This window comes from Stenella coeruleoalba (assembly GCF_951394435.1).
Source record: "Stenella coeruleoalba genome assembly, contig: scaffold_40, whole genome shotgun sequence".
Classification (NCBI taxonomy): domain Eukaryota; kingdom Metazoa; phylum Chordata; class Mammalia; order Artiodactyla; family Delphinidae; genus Stenella; species Stenella coeruleoalba.
Window position 1 is genome coordinate 942,300 of NW_027646100.1, and position 21,565 is coordinate 963,864.

At 43.9% G+C, this 21,565-nt stretch overlaps 1 long non-coding RNA gene across 10 annotated transcripts in view; it reads left to right on the forward strand.

Moving 5' to 3' along the window:
* Nucleotides 1-21,565, forward strand: part of LOC307181340 — a 1,758,975-nt gene that overhangs the window by 279,459 nt on the left and 1,457,951 nt on the right. The window contains exon 1 of one of the 10 annotated variants that reach the window (XR_013826461.1): nucleotides 4,080-4,142. The exons of 8 other annotated variants lie outside the window; for them this stretch is intronic. This is a non-coding gene — a long non-coding RNA (uncharacterized lncRNA). Of the gene's footprint in view, nucleotides 1-4,079; nucleotides 4,143-21,565 lie in introns of those variants that run through there. One more of the 10 variants, XR_013826462.1, reaches the window with a different exon arrangement.

Consider the following 21,565-nt stretch of genomic DNA (forward strand, 5'->3'; position numbering starts at 1 on the left):
CATTTATAACTCTGCAGGTTTGTGAATTACAGTGCCCCTGAGCTCCTTTCTTCAACTCGCTTTCTTTTGAGCTGGCCGCAACACCGCAGGATGGCTTCAGGCCCTAATCTGGTTCTGGCACGGCACGCTGAGCCTCTGGTTATTTCCTCTTCCTGGTGGGAAATGAGAGTTAAATTTGCCCGTCCAGACACCTCCAGCTAGTCTCTCATTGGTTCTCGCTATTCCTGTGCATCTTCCGCAGAAATTGCAAACTGGGCCAAACAGGAGGTTAAAGACGCTGACTCTCCAAGTGGGGAGAGTGTTAGTAAAGCGTCTGGAATGTTGCACCCGAGTACCAGGGGAGGAAAACTGAGACATATTTGAACACGTCTCCCGATCACATGGTTGATCATACTCTGGGTTCCACATGCATGTTTTAGCTGAAGGAAGAATACCTAAAACCTGGGTAGTTGAAACCCGTGGAATGGGTACCATGCAATATGACTTCAAAGGGTCTTCATTTGCTCACCGAACCTCTCCAATCCTATCACTGCTGCGTTTATGCCCTGTACACATGCTTGATTCTCTTTCGGAGACATAGCAATCCCTAGGTTTTAAGATACTTACTAGTCAGGTACATTCTTAGGCGTTTAATATGCGGTGTTGAGTCCATTTCGTTGAGCAAGGAGTAGCTCTTGTCTATTCCATATTTGGCTTAAGGAACTTTATCTGTGCTCATTTCAATCTCTGGTTTTATGCAGCACCCCAACACACCTTTAACCTTAAGCAAGCATAAGTTGGTTTTCTAAATTTGAGACCCTGTTCTGTTCTGTAATTCAGTTCCTGTGTAGCCAAGTTTACATTCCGTGTATTACTGATATCTTATGATGTTTCATTTTCTGTGTGACTTATTTCAGTTAGAATCATCATACCTGAATCCACTCATTGTGCTGCTAAGGGCCTGATGACACAGATTTCATTGCTTGGTGATATTGCTTTGTAAGTAAATACCACAACTTCTTTATCCATTTTTCACTTTCTGCGATGTTGAACTTGTACTGTAAACGAGGTTCTTGTAAACAGAGGCATCCCAAACTTTGGGGTGGCTGTGTCTTTTTGATTTTAATTTCCCTAAGCTATAGGACCATAAGTGGAAGTGCCCTAGGTTCTGTTGCTTTGTTTTTTAGATGTTTCAGGAAACACCATACACTTCTCCCGAGTGGGTGTTGGCAATTTACATCCCGCCCATCAGCATAACAAGGCTCCCAGTTCTCCATGGCCTGTCCTGCCTTTCTGGATTTTACCCTTTTTTCAGATGGCCCTTTTGACCGGGGGGAAGTGAGACTTCATTGTAGTGCAGATTTCCTTTGCAAGCTTGCTTGGTTGGCCAAAAAGTGCGTATGCGTTTTTTCCTGAATATATTCAGGAAAAAACGCATACGCCCTTTTTGGCCAAGTGCATCATTGTGGACGTTCTGCCTCTTTTCCTATGCTTTCAATGCAATTCCAGTCTACCTCCTGAAATCGGTTTCCTGCAATTCTGCCCCGCTTTCAAGTCCTCTTGGCAGCCTTACTTCAGTCTATTTTTGGACGATAGCTGTCATTTATAACTCTGCAGGTTTGTGAATTACAGTGCCCCTGAGCTCCTTTCTTCAACTCGCTTTCTTTTGAGCTGGCCGCAACACCGCAGGATGGCTTCAGGCCCTAATCTGGTTCCGGTACGGCACGCTGAGCCTTTGGTTATTTCCTCTTCCTGGTGGGAAATGAGAGTTAAATTTGCCCGTCCAGACACCTCCAGCTAGCCTCTCATTGGTTCTCGCTATTCCTGTTCATCTTCCGCAGAAATTGCAAACTGGGCCAAACAGGAGGTTAAAGGCGCTGACTCTCCAAGTGGGGAGAGTGTTAGTAAAGCGTCTGGAATGTTGCACCGGAGTACCAGGGTACGAAAACTGAGAAATATTTGAACACGTCTCCCGATCACATGGTTGATCATACTCTAGGTTCCACATGCATGTTTTAGCTGAAGGAAGAATAACTTAAACCTGGGTAGGTGAAACCCGTGGAATGGGTACCATGCAATATGACTTCAAAGGGTCTTCATTTGCTCACCGAACCTCTCCAATCCTATCACTGCTGCGTTTATGCCCCTGTACACATGCTTGATTCTCTTTCGGAGACATAGCAATCCATAGGTTTTAAGATACTTACTAGTCAGGTACATTCTTAGGCGTTTAATATGCGGTGTTGAGTCCATTTCATTGAGCAAGGAGTAGCTCTTGTCTATTCCATATATGGCTTAAGGAACTTTATCTGTGCTCATTTCAATCTCTGGTTTTATGCAGCACCCCAACTCACCTTTCCCCTTAAGCAAGCATAAGTTGGTTTTCTAAATTTGAGACCCTGTTCTGTTCTGTAATTCAGTTCCTGTGTAGCCAAGTTTCCATTCCGTGTATTACTGATATCTTATGATGTTTCTTTTTCTGTGTGACTTATTTCAGTTAGAATCATCATACCTGAATCCACTCATTGTGCTGCTAAGGGCCTGATGACATAGATTTCATTGCTGAGTGATATTGCTTTGTAAGTGATTACCACAACTTCTTTATCCATTTTTCAGTTTCTGCGATGTTGAACTTGTACTGTAAACGAGGTTCTTGTAAACAGAACCGTTGCAAACTTTGGGGTGGCTGTGTCTTTTTCATTTTAATTTCCCTAAGCTATAGGACCATAAGTGGAAGTGCCCTAGGCTCTGTTGCTTTGTTTTTTAGATGTTTCAGGAAACACCATACACTTCTCCCAAGTGTCTGTTGGCAATTTACATCCCGCCCATCAGCATAACAAGGCTCCCAGTTCTCCATGGCCTGTCCTGCCTTTCTGGATTTTACACTTTTTTCAGATGGCCCTTTTGACCGGGGGGAAGTGAGACTTCATTGTAGTGCAGATTTCCTTTGCAAGCTTGCTTGGTTGGCCAAAAAGGGCGTATGCGTTTTTTCCTGAATATATTCAGGAAAAAACGCATACGCCCTTTTTGGCCAAGTGCACCATTGTGGACGTTCTGCCTCTTTTCCTATGCTTTCAATGCAATTCCAGTCTACCTCCTGAAATCGGTTTCCTGCAATTCTGCCCCGCTTTCAAGTCCTCTTGGCAGCCTTACTTCAGTCTATTTTTGGACGATAGCTGTCATTTATAACTCTGCAGGTTTGTGAATTACAGTGCCCCTGAGCTCCTTTCTTCAACTCGCTTTCTTGTGACCTGGCCGCAACACCGCAGGATGGCTTCAGGCCCTAATCTGGTTCAGGCCCGGCATGCTGAGCCTTTGGTTAATTCCTCTTCCTGGTGGGAAATGAGAGTTAAATTTGCCCGTCCAGACACCTCCAGCTAGCCTCTCATTGGTTCTCGCTATTCCTGTTCATCTTCCACAGAAATTGCAAACTGGGCCAAACAGGAGGTTAAAGGGACTGACTCTCCAAGTCGGGAGAGTGTTAGTAAAGCGTCTGGAATGTTGCACCCGAGTACCAGGGTAGGAAAACTGAGACATATTTGAACACGTCTCCCGATCACATGGTTGATCATACTCTGGGTTCCACATGCATGTTTTAGCTGAAGGAAGAATACCTAAAACCTGGGTAGTTGAAACCCGTGGAATGGGTACCATGCAATATGACTTTAAAGGGTCTTCATTTGCTCACCGAACATCTCCAATCCTATCACTGCTGCGTTTATGCCCCTGTACACATGCTTGATTCTCTTTCGGAGACATAGCAATCCATAGGTTTTAAGATACTTACTAGTCAGGTACATTCTTAGGCGTTTAATATGCGGTGTTGAGTCCATTTCGTTGAGCAAGGAGTAGCTCTTGTCTATTCCATATTTGGCTTAAGGAACTTTATCTGTGCTCATTTCAATCTCTGGTTTTATGCAGCACCCCAACTCACCTTTCCCCTTAAGCAAGCATAAGTTGGTTTTCTAAATTTGAGAACCTGTTCTGTTCTGTAATGCAGTTCCTGTGTAGCCAAGTTTACATTCCGTGTATTAGTGATATCTTATGATGTTTCTTTTTCTGTGTGACTTATTTCAGTTAGAATCATCGTACCTGAATCCACTCATAATGCTGCTACGGGCCTGATGACATAGATTTGATTGCTGAGTGATACTGCATTGTACGTAAGTACCACAAGTTCTTTATCCATTTTTCACTTTCTGTGATATTGAACTTGTACTGTAAACGAGGTTCTTGTAAACAGAGGCGTCCCAAACTTTGGGGTGGCTGTGTCTTTTTGATTTTAATTTCCCTAAGCTATAGGACCATAAGTGGAAGTGCCCTAGGCTCTGTTGCTTTGTTTTTTAGATGTTTCAGGAAACAGCATACACTTCTCCCGAGTGTCTGTTGGCAATTTACATCCCGCCCATCAGCATAACAAGGCTCCCAGTTCTCCATGGCCTGTCCTGCCTTTCTGGATTTTACACTTTTTTCAGATGGCCCTTTTGACCGGGGGGAAGTGAGACTTCATTGTAGTGCAGATTTCCTTTGCAAGCTTGCTTGGTTGGCCAAAAAGGGCGTATGCGTTTTTTCCTGAATATATTCAGGAAAAAACGCATATGCCCTTTTTGGCCAAGTGCATCATTGTGGACGTTCTGCCTCTTTTCCTATGCTTTCAATGCAATTCCAGTCTACCTCCTGAAATCGGTTTCCTGCAATTCTGCCCCGCTTTCAAGTCCTCTTGGCAGCCTTACTTCAGTCTATTTTTGGACGATAGCTGTCATTTATAACTCTGCAGGTTTGTGAATTACAGTGCCCCTTAGCTCCTTTCTTCAACTCGCTTTCTTTTGAGCTGGCCACAACACCGCAGGATGGCTTCAGGCCCTAACCTGGTTCCGGCACGGCACGCTGAGCCTTTGGTTATTTCCTCTTCCTGGTGGGAAATGAGAGTTAAATTTGCCCGTCCAGACACCTCCAGCTAGCCTCTCATTGGTTCTCGCTATTCCTGTTCATCTTCCGCAGAAATTGCAAACTGGGCCAAACAGGAGGTTAAAGGCACTGACTCTCCAAGTCGGGAGAGTGTTAGTAAAGCGTCTGGAATGTTGCACCCGAGTACCAGGGTACGAAAACTGAGACATATTTGAACACGTCTCCCGATCACATGGTTGATCATACTCTAGGTTCCACATGCATGTTTTAGCTGAAGGAAGAATACCTTAAACCTGGGTAGTTGAAACCCGTGGAATGGGTACCATGCAATATGACTTCAAAGGGTCTGCATTTGCTCACCGAACCTCTCCAATCCTATCACTGCTGCGTTTATGCCCCTGTACACATGCTTGATTCTCTTTCGGAGACATAGCAATCCATAGGTTTTAAGATACTTCTAGTCAGGTACATTCTTAGGCGTTTAATATGCGGTGTTGAGTCCATTTCGTTGAGCAAGGAGTAGCTCTTGTCTATTCCATATTTGGCTTAAGGAACTTTATCTGTGCTCATTTCAATCTCTGGTTTTATGCAGCACCCCAACTCACCTTTCCCCTTAAGCAAGCATAAGTTGGTTTTCTAAATTTGAGACCCTCTTCTGTTCTGTAATTCAGTTCCTGTGTAGCCAAGTTTACATTCCGTGTATTACTGATATCTTATGATGTTTCTTTTTCTGTGTGACTTATTTCAGTTAGAATCATCATACCTGAATCCACTCATTGTGCTGCTAAGGGCCTGATGACACAGATTTCATTGCTGAGTGATATTGCTTTGTAAGTAAATACCACAACTTCTTTATCCATTTTTCACTTTCTGCGATGTTGAACTTGTACTGTAAACGAGGTTCTTGTAAACAGAGCCGTTCCAAACTTTGGGGTGGCTGTGTCTTTTTCATTTTAATTTCCCTAAGCTATAGGACCATAAGTGGAAGTGCCCTAGGTTCTGTTGCTTTGTTTGTTAGTTGTTACAGGAAACACCATACACTTCTCCCAAGTGGTTCTTGGCAATTTACATCCCGCCCATCAGCATAACAAGGCTCCCAGTTCTCCATGGCCTGTCCTGCCTTTCTGGATTTTACACTTTTTTCAGATGGCCCTTTTGACCGGGGGGAAGTGAGACTTCATTGTAGTGCAGATTTCCTTTGCAAGCTTGCTTGGTTGGCCAAAAAGGGCGTATGCGTTTTTTCCTGAATATATTCAGGAAAAAACGCATACGCCCTTTTTGGCCAAGTGCATCATTGTGGACGTTCTGCCTCTTTTCCTATGCTTTCAATGCAATTCCAGTCTACCTCCTGAAATCGGTTTCCTGCAATTCTGCCCCGCTTTCAAGTCCTCTTGGCAGCCTTACTTCAGTCTATTTTTGGACGATAGCTGTCATTTATAACTCTGCAGGTTTGTGAATTACAGTGCCCCTGAGCTCCTTTCTTCAACTCGCTTTCTTGTGACCTGGCCGCAACACCGCAGGATGGCTTCAGGCCCTAATCTGGTTCCGGCCCGGCATGCTGAGCCTTTGGTTAATTCCTCTTCCTGGTGGGAAATGAGAGTTGAATTTGTCCGTCCAGACACCTCCAGCTAGCCTCTCATTGGTTCTCGCTATTCCTGTTCATCTTCCGCAGAAATTGCAAACTGGGCCAAACAGGAGGTTAAAGGGACTGACTCTCCAAGTCGGGAGAGTGTTAGTAAAGCGTCTGGAATGTTGCACCCGAGTACCAGGGGAGGAAAACTGAGACATATTTGAACACGTCTCCCGTTCACATGGTTGATCATACTCTGGGTTCCACATGCATGTTTTAGCTGAAGGAAGAATACCTTAAACCTGGAGAGTTGAGACCCGTGTAATGGGTACCATGCAATATGACTTCAAAGGGTCTTCATTTGCTCACCAAACCTCTCCAATCCTATCACTGCTGCATTTATGCCCCTGTACACACGCTTGATTCTCTTTTGGAGACATAGCAATCCATAGGTTTTAAGATACTTACTAGTCAGGTACATTCTTAGGCCTTTAATATGGGGTGTTGAGTCCATTTCGTTGAGCAAGGAGTAGCTCTTGTCTATTCCATATTTGGCTTAAGGAACTTTATCTGTGCTCATTTCAATCTCTGGTTTTATGCAGCACCCCAACTCACCTTTCCCCTTAAGCAAGCATAAGTTGGTTTTCTAAATTTGAGACCCTGTTCTGTTCTGTAATTCAGTTCCTGTGTAGCCAAGTTTATATTCCGTGTATTTCTGATATGTTATGATGTTTCTTTTTCTGTGTGACTTATTTCAGTTAGAATCATCATACCTGAATCCACTCATTGTGCTGCTAAGGGCCTGATGACACAGATTTCATTGCTGAGTGATATTGCTTTGTAAGTAAATACCACAACTTCTTTATCCATTTTTCACTTTCTGCGATGTTGAACTTGTACTGTAAACGAGGTTCTTGTAAACAGAGCCGTTCCAAACTTTGGGGTGGCTGTGTCTTTTTGATTTTAATTTCCCTAAGCTATAGGACCATAAGTGGAAGTGCCCTAGGCTCTGTTGCTTTGTTTTTTAGATGTTTCAAAAACACCATACACTTCTCCTGAATATCTGTTTGCAATTTACATCCCGCCCATCAGCATAACAAGGCTCCCAGTTCTCCATGGCCTGTCCTGCCTTTCTGGATTTTACACTTTTTTCAGATGGCCCTTTTGACCGGGGGGAAGTGAGACTTCATTGTAGTGCAGATTTCCTTTGCAAGTTTTCTTGGTTGGCCAAAAAGGGCGTATGCGTTTTTTCCTGAATATATTCAGGAAGAAACGCATACGCCCTTTTTGGCCAAGTGCATCATTGTGGACGTTCTGCCTCTTTTCCTATGCTTTCAATGCAATTCCAGTCTACCTCCTGAAATCGGTTTCCTGCAATTCTGCCCCGCTTTCAAGTCCTCTTGGCAGCCTTACTTCAGTATATTTTTGGACGATAGCTGTCATTTATAACTCTGCAGGTTTGTGAATTACAGTGCCCCTGAGCTCCTTTCTTCAACTCGCTTTCTTGTGACCTGGCCGCAACACCGCAGGATGTCTTCAGGCCCTAAACTGGTTCTGGCACGGCACGCTGAGCCTTTGGTTAATTCCTCTTCCTGGTGGGAAATGAGAGTTAAATTTGCCCATCCAGACACCTCCAGCTAGTCTCTCATTGGTTCTCGCTATTCCTGTTCATCTTCCACAGAAATTGCAAACTGGGCCAAACAGGACGTTAAAGGGACTGACTCTCCAAGTCGGGAGAGTGTTAGTAAAGCGTCTGGAATGTTGCACCCGAGTACCAGGGTACGAAAACTGAGACATATTTGAACACGTCTCCCGTTCACATGGTTGATCATACTTGGGTTCCACATGCATGTTTTAGCTGAAGGAAGAATACCTTAAACCTGGAGAGTTAAGACCCGTGTAATGGGTACCATGCAATATGACTTCAAAGGGTCTTCATTTGCTCACCGAACCTCTCCAATCCTATCACTGCTGCGTTTATGTCCCTGTACACATGCTTGATTCTCTTTCAGAGACATAGCAATCCATAGGTCGTAAGATACTTACTAGTCAGGTACATTCTTAGGCGTTTAATATGCGGTGTTGAGTCCGTTTCGTTGAGCAAGGAGTAGCTCTTGTCTATTCCATATTTGGCTTAAGGAACTTTATCTGTGCTCATTTCAATCTCTGGTTTTATGCAGCACCCCAACTCACCTTTCCCCTTAAGCAAGCATAAGTTGGTTTTCTAAATTTGAGACCCTGTTCTGTTTTGGAATGCAGTTCCTGTGTAGCCAAGTTTACATTCCGTGTATTGGTGATATCTTATGATGTTTCTTTTTCTGTGTGACTTATTTCAGTTAGAATCATCATACCTGAATCCACTCATTGTGCTGCTAAGGGCCTGATGACACAGATTTCATTGCTGAGTGATATTGCTTTGTAAGTAAATACCACAACTTCTTTATCCATTTTTCACTTTCTGCGATGTTGAACTTGTACTGTAAACGAGGTTCTTGTAAACAGAGCCGTTCCAAACTTTGGGGTGGCTGTGTCATTTTCATTTTAATTTCCCTAAGCTATAGGACCATATGTGGAAGTGCCCTAGGTTCTGTTGCTTTGTTTTTTAGTTGTTTCAGGAAACACCATACACTTCTCCCAAGTGGTTCTTGGCAATTTTCATCCCGCCCATCAGCATAACAAGGCTCCCAGTTCTCCATGGCCTGTCCTGCCTTTCTGGATTTTACACTTTTTTCAGATGGCCCTTTTGACCGGGGGGAAGTGAGACTTCATTGTAGTGCAGATTTCCTTTGCAAGCTTGCTTGGTTGGCCAAAAAGGGCGTATGCGTTTTTTCCTGAATATATTCAGGAAAAAACGCATACGCCCTTTTTGGCCAAGTGCATCATTGTGGACGTTCTGCCTCTTTTCCTATGCTTTCAATGCAATTCCAGTCTACCTCCTGAAATCGGTTTCCTGCAATTCTGCCCCGCTTTCAAGTCCTCTTGGCAGCCTTACTTCAGTCTATTTTTGGACGATAGCTGTCATTTATAACTCTGCAGGTTTGTGAATTACAGTGCCCCTGAGCTCCTTTCTTCAACTCGCTTTCTTGTGACCTGGCCGCAACACCGCAGGATGGCTTCAGGCCCTAATCTGGTTCCGGCCCGGCATGCTGAGCCTTTGGTTAATTCCTCTTCCTGGTGGGAAATGAGAGTTGAATTTGTCCGTCCAGACACCTCCAGCTAGCCTCTCATTGGTTCTCGCTATTCCTGTTCATCTTCCGCAGAAATTGCAAACTGGGCCAAACAGGAGGTTAAAGGGACTGACTCTCCAAGTCGGGAGAGTGTTAGTAAAGCGTCTGGAATGTTGCACCCGAGTACCAGGGGAGGAAAACTGAGACATATTTGAACACGTCTCCCGTTCACATGGTTGATCATACTCTGGGTTCCACATGCATGTTTTAGCTGAAGGAAGAATACCTTAAACCTGGAGAGTTGAGACCCGTGTAATGGGTACCATGCAATATGACTTCAAAGGGTCTTCATTTGCTCACCAAACCTCTCCAATCCTATCACTGCTGCATTTATGCCCCTGTACACACGCTTGATTCTCTTTTGGAGACATAGCAATCCATAGGTTTTAAGATACTTACTAGTCAGGTACATTCTTAGGCGTTTAATATGGGGTGTTGAGTCCATTTCGTTGAGCAAGGAGTAGCTCTTGTCTATTCCATATTTGGCTTAAGGAACTTTATCTGTGCTCATTTCAATCTCTGGTTTTATGCAGCACCCCAACTCACCTTTCCCCTTAAGCAAGCATAAGTTGGTTTTCTAAATTTGAGACCCTGTTCTGTTCTGTAATTCAGTTCCTGTGTAGCCAAGTTTACATTCCGTGTATTACTGATATCTTATGATGTTTCTTCTTCTGTGTGACTTATTTCAGTTAGAATCATCATACCTGAATCCACTCATTGTGCTGCTAAGGGCCTGATGACACAGATTTCATTGCTGAGTGATATTGCTTTGTAAGTAAATACCACAACTTCTTTATCCATTTTTCACTTTCTGCGATGTTGAACTTGTACTGTAAACGAGGTTCTTGTAAACAGAGCCGTTCCAAACTTTGGGGTGGCTGTGTCTTTTTGATTTTAATTTCCCTAAGCTATAGGACCATAAGTGGCAGTGCCCTAGGCTCTGTTGCTTTGTTTTTTAGATGTTTCAAAAACACCATACACTTCTCCTGAATGTCTGTTTGCAATTTACATCCTGCCCATCAGCATAACAAGGCTCCCAGTTCTCCATGGCCTGTCCTGCCTTTCTGGATTTTACACTTTTTTCAGATGGCCCTTTTGACCGGAGGGAAGTGAGACTTCATTGTAGTGCAGATTTCCTTTGCAAGCTTGCTTGGTTGGCCGAACAGGGCGTATGCGTTTTTTCCTGATTATATTCAGGAAAAAACGCATACGCCCTTTTTGGCCAAGTGCATCATTGTGGACGTTCTGCCTCTTTTCCTATGCTTTCAATGCAATTCCAGTCTACCTCCTGAAATCGGTTTCCTGCAATTCTGCCCCGCTTTCAAGTCCTCTTGGCAGCCTTACTTCAGTATATTTTTGGACGATAGCTGTCATTTATAACTCTGCAGGTTTGTGAATTACAGTGCCCCTGAGCTCCTTTCTTCAACTCGCTTTCTTGTGACCTGGCCGCAACACCGCAGGATGTCTTCAGGCCCTAAACTGGTTCTGGCACGGCACGCTGAGCCTTTGGTTAATTCCTCTTCCTGGTGGGAAATGAGAGTTAAATTTGCCCATCCAGACACCTCCAGCTAGTCTCTCATTGGTTCTCGCTATTCCTGTTCATCTTCCACAGAAATTGCAAACTGGGCCAAACAGGACGTTAAAGGGACTGACTCTCCAAGTCGGGAGAGTGTTAGTAAAGCGTCTGGAATGTTGCACCCGAGTACCAGGGTACGAAAACTGAGACATATTTGAACACGTCTCCCGTTCACATGGTTGATCATACTTGGGTTCCACATGCATGTTTTAGCTGAAGGAAGAATACCTTAAACCTGGAGAGTTAAGACCCGTGTAATGGGTACCATGCAATATGACTTCAAAGGGTCTTCATTTGCTCACCGAACCTCTCCAATCCTATCACTGCTGCGTTTATGTCCCTGTACACATGCTTGATTCTCTTTCAGAGACATAGCAATCCATAGGTCGTAAGATACTTACTAGTCAGGTACATTCTTAGGCGTTTAATATGCGGTGTTGAGTCCGTTTCGTTGAGCAAGGAGTAGCTCTTGTCTATTCCATATTTGGCTTAAGGAACTTTATCTGTGCTCATTTCAATCTCTGGTTTTATGCAGCACCCCAACTCACCTTTCCCCTTAAGCAAGCATAAGTTGGTTTTCTAAATTTGAGACCCTGTTCTGTTTTGGAATGCAGTTCCTGTGTAGCCAAGTTTACATTCCGTGTATTAGTGATATCTTATGATGTTTCTTTTTCTGTGTGACTTATTTCAGTTAGAATCATCATACCTGAATCCACTCATTGTGCTGCTAAGGGCCTGATGACACAGATTTCATTGCTGAGTGATATTGCTTTGTAAGTAAATACCACAACTTCTTTATCCATTTTTCACTTTCTGCGATGTTGAACTTGTACTGTAAACGAGGTTCTTGTAAACAGAGCCGTTCCAAACTTTGGGGTGGCTGTGTCTTTTTCATTTTAATTTCCCTAAGCTATAGGACCATATGTGGAAGTGCCCTAGGTTCTGTTGCTTTGTTTTTTAGTTGTTTCAGGAAACACCATACACTTCTCCCAAGTGGTTCTTGGCAATTTTCATCCCGCCCATCAGCATAACAAGGCTCCCAGTTCTCCGTGGCCTGTCCTGCCTTTCTGGATTTTACACTTTTTTCAGATGGCCCTTTTGACCGGGGGGAAGTGAGACTTCATTGTAGTGCAGATTTCCTTTGCAAGCTTGCTTGGTTGGCCAAAAAGGGCGTATGCGTTTTTTCCTGAATATATTCAGGAAAAAACGCATACGCCCTTTTTGGCCAAGTGCATCATTGTGGACGTTCTGCCTCTTTTCCTATGCTTTCAATGCAATTCCAGTCTACCTCCTGAAATCGGTTTCCTGCAATTCTGCCCCGCTTTCAAGTCCTCTTGGCAGCCTTACTTCAGTCTATTTTTGGACGATAGCTGTCATTTATAACTCTGCAGGTTTGTGAATTACAGTGCCGCTGAGCTCCTTTCTTCAACTCGCTTTCTTGTGACCTGGCCGCAACACCGCAGGATGGCTTCAGGCCCTAATCTGGTTCCGGCCCGGCATGCTGAGCCTTTGGTTAATTCCTCTTCCTGGTGGGAAATGAGAGTTGAATTTGTCCGTCCAGACACCTCCAGCTAGCCTCTCATTGGTTCTCGCTATTCCTGTTCATCTTCCGCAGAAATTGCAAACTGGGCCAAACAGGAGGTTAAAGGGACTGACTCTCCAAGTCGGGAGAGTGTTAGTAAAGCGTCTGGAATGTTGCACCCGAGTACCAGGGGAGGAAAACTGAGACATATTTGAACACGTCTCCCGTTCACATGGTTGATCATACTCTGGGTTCCACATGCATGTTTTAGCTGAAGGAAGAATACCTTAAACCTGGAGAGTTGAGACCCGTGTAATGGGTACCATGCAATATGACTTCAAAGGGTCTTCATTTGCTCACCAAACCTCTCCAATCCTATCACTGCTGCATTTATGCCCCTGTACACACGCTTGATTCTCTTTTGGAGACATAGCAATCCATAGGTTTTAAGATACTTACTAGTCAGGGACATTCTTAGGCGTTTAATATGGGGTTTTGAGTCCATTTCGTTGAGCAAGGAGTAGCTCTTGTCTATTCCATATTTGGCTTAAGGAACTTTATCTGTGCTCATTTCAATCTCTGGTTTTATGCAGCACCCCAACTCACCTTTCCCCTTAAGCAAGCATAAGTTGGTTTTCTAAATTTGAGACCCTGTTCTGTTTTGGAATGCAGTTCCTGTGTAGCCAAGTTTACATTCCGTGTATTAGTGATATCTTATGATGTTTCTTTTTCTGTGTGACTTATTTCAGTTAGAATCATCATACCTGAATCCACTCATTGTGCTGCTAAGGGCCTGATGACACAGATTTCATTGCTGAGTGATATTGCTTTGTAAGTAAATACCACAACTTCTTTATCCATTTTTCACTTTCTGCGATGTTGAACTTGTACTGTAAACGAGGTTCTTGTAAACAGAGCCGTTCCAAACTTTGGGGTGGCTGTGTCTTTTTCATTTTAATTTCCCTAAGCTATAGGACCATAAGTGGAAGTGCCCTAGGTTCTGTTGCTTTGTTTTTTAGATGTTTCAGGAAACACCATACACTTCTCCCAAGTGTCTGTTGGCAATTTACATCCCGCCCATCAGCATAACAAGGCTCCCAGTTCTCCATGGCCTGTCCTGCCTTTCTGGATTTTACACTTTTTTCAGATGGCCCTTTTGACCGGGGGGAAGTGAGACTTCATTGTAGTGCAGATTTCCTTTGCAAGCTTGCTTGGTTGGCCGAACAGGGCGTATGCGTTTTTTCCTGAATATATTCAGGAAAAAACGCATACGCCCTTTTTGGCCAAGTGCATCATTGTGGACGTTCTGCCTCCTTTCCTATGCTTTCAATGCAATTCCAGTCTACCTCCTGAAATTGGTTTCCTGCAATTCTGCCCCGCTTTCAAGTCCTCTTGGCAGCCTTACTTCAGTCTATTTTTGGACGATAGCTGTCATTTATAACTCTGCAGGTTTGTGAATTACAGTGCCCCTGAGCTCGTTTCTTCAACTCGCTTTCTTTTGAGCTGGCCGCAACACCGCTGGATGGCTTCAGGCCCTAATCTGGTTCCGGCACGACACGCTGAGCCTTTGGTTATTTGCTCTTCCTGGTGGGAAATGAGAGTTAAATTTGCCCGTCCAGACACCTCCAGCTAGTCTCATTGGTTCTCGCTATTCCTGTTCATCTTCCGCAGAAATTGCAAACTGGGCCAAACAGGAGTTTAAAGCGCTGACTCTCCAAGTGGGGAGAGTGTTAGTAAAGCGTCTGGAATGTTGCACCCGAGTACCAGGGGAGGAAAACTGAGACATATTTGAACACGTCTCCCGTTCACATGGTTGATCATACTTGGGTTCCACATGCATGTTTTAGCTGAAGGAAGAATACCTTAAACCTGGGTATTTGAAACCCGTGGAATGGGTACCATGCAATATGACTTCAAAGGGTCTTCATTTGCTCACCGAACCTCTCCAATCCTATCACTGCTGCGTTTATGCCCCTGTACACACGCTTGATTCTCTTTTGGAGACATAGCAATCCATAGGTTTTAAGATACTTACTAGTCAGGTACATTCTTAGGCGTTTAATATGGGGTTTTGAGTCCATTTCGTTGAGCAAGGAGTAGCTCTTGTCTATTCCATATTTGGCTTAAGGAACTTTATCTGTGCTCATTTCAATCTCTGGTTTTATGCAGCACCCCAACTCACCTTTCCCCTTAAGCAAGCATAAGTTGGTTTTCTAAATTTGAGAACCTGTTCTGTTCTGTAATTCAGTTCCTGTGTAGCCAAGTTTACATTCCGTGTATTACTGATATCTTATGATGTTTCTTTTTCTGTGTGACTTATTTCAGTTAGAATCATCATACCTGAATCCACTCATTGTGCTGCTAAGGGCCTGATGACACAGATTTCATTGCTGAGTGATATTGCTTTGTAAGTAAATACCACAACTTCTTTATCCATTTTTCACTTTCTGCGATGTTGAACTTGTACTGTAAACGAGGTTCTTGTAAACAGAGCCGTTCGAAACTTTGGGGTGGCTGTGTCTTTTTGATTTTAAATTCCCTAAGCTATAGGACCATAAGTGGAAGTGCCCTAGGCTCTGTTGCTTTGTTTTTTAGATGTTTCAGGAAACACCATACACTTCTCCCAAGTGTCTGTTGGCAATTTACATCCCGCCCATCAGCATAACAAGGCTCCCAGTTCTCCATGGCCTGTCCTGCCTTTCTGGATTTTACACTTTTTTCAGATGACCCTTTTGACCAGGGGGAAGTGAGACTTCATTGTAGTGCAGATTTCCTTTGCAAGCTTGCTTGGTTGGCCAAAAAGGGCGTATGCGTTTTTTCCTGAATATATTCAGGAAAAATATATTCAGGAAAAAACGCATACGCCCTTTTTGGCCAAGTGCATCATTGTGGACGTTCTGCCTCTTTTCCTATGCTTTCAATGCAATTCCAGTCTACCTCTTGAAATCGGTTTCCTGCAATTCTGCCCCGCTTTCAAGTCCTCTTGGCAGCCTTACTTCAGTATATTTTTGGACGATAGCTGTCATTTATAACTCTGCAGGTTTGTGAATTACAGTGCCCCTGAGCTCCTTTCTTCAACTTGCTTTCTTGTGACCTGGCCGCAACACCGCAGGATGTCTTCAGGCCCTAATCTGGTTCCGGCACGGCACGCTGAGCCTTTGGTTAATTCCTTTTCCTGGTGGGAAATGAGAGTTAAATTTGCCCGTTCAGACACCTCCAGCTATTCTCTCATTGGTTCTCGTTATTCCTGTTCATCTTCCGCAGAAATTGCAAACTGGGCCAAACAGGAGGTTAAAGGGACTGACTCTCCAAGTCGGGAGAGTGTTAGTAAAGCGTCTGGAATGTTGCACCCGAGTACCAGGGTACGAAAACTGAGACATATTTGAACACGTCTCCCGATCACATGGTTGATCATACTCTAGGTTCCACATGCATGTTTTAGCTGACGGAAGAATACCTTAAACCTGGGTAGGTGAAACCCGTGGAATGGGTACCATGCAATATGACTTCAAAGGGTCTTCATTTTCTCACCGAACCTCTCCAATCCTATCACTGCTGCGTTTATGCCCCTGTACACATGCTTGATTCTCTTTCGGAGACATAGCAATCCATAGGTTTTAAGATACTTACTAGTCAGGTACATTCTTAGGCGTTTAATATGCGGTGTTGAGTCCATTTCGTTGAGCAAGGAGTAGCTCTTGTCTATTCCATATTTGGCTTAAGGAACTTTATCTGTGCTCATTTCAATCTCTGGTTTTATGCAGCACCCCAGCTCACATTTCCCCTTAAGCAAGCATAAGTTGGTTTTCTAAATTTGAGACCCTGTTCTGTTTTGGAATGCAGTTCCTGTGTAGCCAAGTTTACATTCCGTGTATTACTGATATCTTATGATGTTTCTTTTTCTGTGTGACTTATTTCAGTTAGAATCATCATACCTGAATCCACTCATTGTGCTGCTAAGGGCCTGATGACACAGATTTCATTGCTGAGTGATATTGCTTTGTAAGTAAATACCACAACTTCTTTATCCATTTTTCACTTTCTGCGATGTTGAACTTGTACGGTAAACGAGGTTCTTGTAAACAGAGCCGTTCCAAACTTTGGGGTGGCTGTGTCTTTTTGATTTTAATTTCCCTAAGCTATAGGACCATAAGTGGAAGTGCCCTAGGTTCTGTTGCTTTGTTTTTTAGATGTTTCAGGAAACACCATACACTTCTCCCAAGTGGTTGTTGGCAATTTACATCCCGCCCATCAGCATAACAAGGCTCCCAGTTCTCCATGGCCTGTCCTGCCTTTCTGGATTTTACACTTTTTTCAGATGGCCCTTTTGACCGGGGGGAAGTGAGACTTCATTGTAGTGCAGATTTCCTTTGCAAGCTTGCTTGGTTGGCCAAAAAGGGCGTATGCGTTTTTTCCTGAATATATTCAGGAAAAAACGCATACGCCCTTTTTGGCCAAGTGCATCATTGTGGACGTTCTGCCTCTTTTCCTATGCTTTCAATGCAATTCCAGTCTACCTCCTGAAATCGGTTTCCTGCAATTCTGCCCCGCTTTCAAGTCCTCTTGGCAGCCTTACTTCAGTCTATTTTTGGACGATAGCTGTCATTTATAACTCTGCAGGTTTGTGATTTACAGTGCCCCTGAGCTCCTTTCTTCAACTCGCTTTCTTGTGAGCTGGCCGCAACACCGCAGGATAGCTTCAGGCCCTAATGTGGTTCCGGCACGGCACGCTGAGCCTCTGGTTATTTCCTCTTCCTGGTGGGAAATGAGAGTTAAATTTGCCCGTCCAGACACCTCCAGCTAGTCTCTCATTGGTTCTCGCTATTCCTGTTCATCTTCCGCAGAAATTGCAAACTGGGCCAAACAGGAGGTTAAAGGCGCTGACTCTCCAAGTGGGGAGAGTGTTAGTAAAGCGTCTGGAATGTTGCACCCGAGTACCAGGGGAGGAAAACTGAGACATATTTGAACACGTCTCCCGATCTCATGGTTGATCATACTCTGGGTTCCACATGCATGTTTTAGCTGAAGGAAGAATACCTAAAACCTGGGTAGTTGAAACCCGTGGAATGGGTACCATGCAATATGACTTCAAAGGGTCTTCATTTGCTCACCGAACCTCTCCAATCCTATCACTGCTGCGTTTATGCCCCTGTACACATGCTTGATTCTCTTTCGGAGACATAGCAATCCCTAGGTTTTAAGATACTTACTAGTCAGGTACATTGTTAGGCGTTTAATATGCGGTGTTGAGTCCATTTCTTTGAGCAACGAGTAGCTCTTGTCTATTCCATATTTGGCTTAAGGAACTTTATCTGTGCTCATTTCAATCTCTGGTTTTATGCAGCACCCCAACTCACCTTTCCCCTTAAGCAAGCATAAGTTGGTTTTCTAAATTTGAGAAACTGTTCTGTTCTGTAATTCAGTTCCTGTGTATCCACGTTTACAATCCGTGTATTAGTGATATCTTATGATGTTTCTTTTTCTGTGTGACTTATTTCAGTTAGAATCATCGTACCTGAATCCACTCATTATGCTGCTACAGGCCTGATGACATAGATTTCATTGCTGAGTGATACTGCATTGTACGTAAGTACCACAAGTTCTTTATCCATTTTTCACTTTCTGTGATATTGAACTTGTACGGTAAACGAGGTTCTTGTAAACAGAGGCGTCCCAAACTTTGGGGTGCCTGTGTCTTTTTGATTTTAATTTCCCTAAGCTATAGGACCATAAGTGGAAGTGCCCTAGGCTCTGTTGCTTTGTTTTTTAGATGTTTCAGGAAACACCATACACTTCTCCCGAGTGTCTGTTGGCAATTTACATCCCGCCCATCAGCATAACAAGGCTCCCAGTTCTCCATGGCCTGTCCTGCCTTTCTGGATTTTACACTTTTTTCAGATGGCCCTTTTGACCGGAGGGAAGTGAGACTTCATTGTAGTGCAGATTTCCTTTGCAAGTTTGCTTGGTTGGCCAAAAAGGGCGTATGCGTTTTTTCCTGAATATGTTCAGGAAAAAACGCATACGCCCTTTTTGGCCAAGTGCATCATTGTGGACGTTCTGCCTCTTTTCCTATGCTTTCAATGCAATTCCAGTCTACCTCCTGAAATCGGTTTCCTGCAATTCTGCCCCGCTTTCAAGTCCTCTTGGCAGCCTTACTTCAGTCTATTTTTGGACGATAGCTGTCATTTATAACTCTGCAGGTTTGTGAATTACAGTGCCCCTGAGCTCCTTTCTTCAACTCGCTTTCTTGTGACCTGGCCGCAACACCGCAGGATGTCTTCAGGCCCTAATCTGGTTCCGGCATGGCACGCTGAGCCTTTGGTTAATTCCTCTTCCTGGTGGGAAATGAGAGTTAAATTTGCCCGTTCAGACACCTCCAGCTAGCCTCTCATTGGTTCTCGCTATTCCTGTTCATCTTCCGCAGAAATTGCAAACTGGGCCAAACAGGAGGTTAAAGGGACTGACTCTCCAAGTCGGGAGAGTGTTAGTAAAGCGTCTGGAATGTTGCACCCGAGTACCAGGGTACGAAAACTGAGACATATTTGAACACGTCTCCCGATCACATGGTTGATCATACTCTAGGTTCCACATGCATGTTTTAGCTGAAGGAAGAATACCTTAAACCTGGGTAGGTGAAAGCCGTGGAATGGGTACCATGCAATATGACTTCAAAGGGTCTTCATTTGCTCACCGAACCTCTCCAATCCTATCACTGCTGCGTTTATGCCCCTGTACACATGCTTGATTCTCTTTCGGAGACATAGCAATCCATAGGTTTTAAGATACTTACTAGTCAGGTACATTCTTTGGCGTTTAATATGTGGTGTTGAGTCCATTTCGTTGAGCAAGGAGTAGCTCTTGTCTATTCCATATTTGGCTTAAGGAACTTTATCTGTGCTCATTTCAATCTCTGGTTTTATGCAGCACCCCAACTCACCTTTCCCCTTAAGCAAGCATAAGTTGGTTTTCTAAATTTTAGACCCTGTTCTGTAATTCAGTTCCTGTGTAGCCAAGTTTACATTCCGTGTATTACTGATATCTTATGATGTTTCTTTTTCTGTGTGACTTATTTCAGTTAGAATCATCATACCTGAATCCACTCATTGTGCTGCTAAGGGCCTGATGACACAGATTTCATTGCTGAGTGATATTGCTTTGTAAGTAAATACCACAACTTCTTTATCCATTTTTCACTTTCTGCGATGTTGAACTTGTACGGTAAACGAGGTTCTTGTAAACAGAGCCGTTCCAAACTTTGGGGTGGCTGTGTCTTTTTGATTTTAATTTCCCTAAGCTATAGGACCATAAGTGGAAGTGCCCTAGGTTCTGTTGCTTTGTTTTTTAGATGTTTCAGGAAACACCATACACTTCTCCCGAGTGGTTGTTGGCAATTTACATCCCGCCCATCAGCATAACAAGGCTCCCAGTTCTCCATGGCCTGTCCTGCCTTTCTGGATTTTACACTTTTTTCAGATGGCCCTTTTGACCAGGGGGAAGTGAGACTTCATTGTAGTGCAGATTTCCTTTGCAAGCTTGCTTGGTTGGCCAACAAGGGCGTATGCGTTTTTTCCTGAATATATTCAGGAAAAAACGCATACGCCCTTTTTGGCCAAGTGCATCATTGTGGACGTTCTGCCTCTTTTCCTATGCTTTCAATGCAATTCCAGTCTACCTCCTGAAATCGGTTTCCTGCAATTCTGCCCCGCTTTCAAGTCCTCTTGGCAGCCTTACTTCAGTCTATTTTTGGACGATAGCTGTCATTTATAACTCTGCAGGTTTGTGAATTACAGTGCCCCTGAGCTCCTTTCTTCAACTCGCTTTCTTGTGACCTGGCCGCAACACCGCAGGATGGCTTCAGGCCCTAATCTGGTTCCGGCCCGGCATGCTGAGCTTTTGGTTAATTCCTCTTCCTGGTGGGAAATGAGAGTTAAATTTGCCCGTCCAGACACCTCCAGCTAGCCTCTCATTGGTTCTCGCTATTCCCGTTCATCTTCCGCAGAAATTGCAAACTGGCCAAACAGGAGGTTAAAGGCGCGGACTCTCCAGGTGGGGAGAGTGTTAGTAAAGCGTCTGGAATGTTGCACCCGAGTACCACGGGAGGAAAACTGAGACATATTTGAACACGTCTCCCGATCACATGGTTGATCATACTCTGGGTTCCACATGCATGTTTTAGCTGAAGGAAGAATACCTAAAACCTGGGTAGTTGAAACCCGTGGAATGGGTACCATGCAATATGACTTCAAAGGGTCTTCATTTGCTCACCGAACCTCTCCAATCCTATCACTGCTGCGTTTATGCCCCTGTACACATGCTTGATTCTCTTTCGGAGACATAGCAATCTATAGGTTTTAAGATACTTACTAGTCAGGTACATTCTTAGGCGTTTAATATGCGGTGTTGAGTCCATTTCATTGAGCAAGGAGTAGCTCTTGTCTATTCCATATTTGGCTTAAGGAACTTTATCTGTGCTCATTTCAATCTCTGGTTTTATGCAGCACCCCAACTCACCTTTCCCCTTAAGCAAACATAAGTTGGTTTTCTAAATTTGAGACCCTGTTCTGTTCTGTAATTCAGTTCCTGTGTAGCCAAGTTTACATTCCGTGTATTACTGATATCTTATGATGTTTCTTTTTCTGTGTGACTTATTTCAGTTAGAATCATCGTACCTGAATCCACTCATTATGCTGCTACGGGCCTGATGACATAGGTTTCATTGCTGAGTGATACTGCATTGTACGTAAGTACCACAAGTTCTTTATCCAGTTTTCACTTTCTGTGAT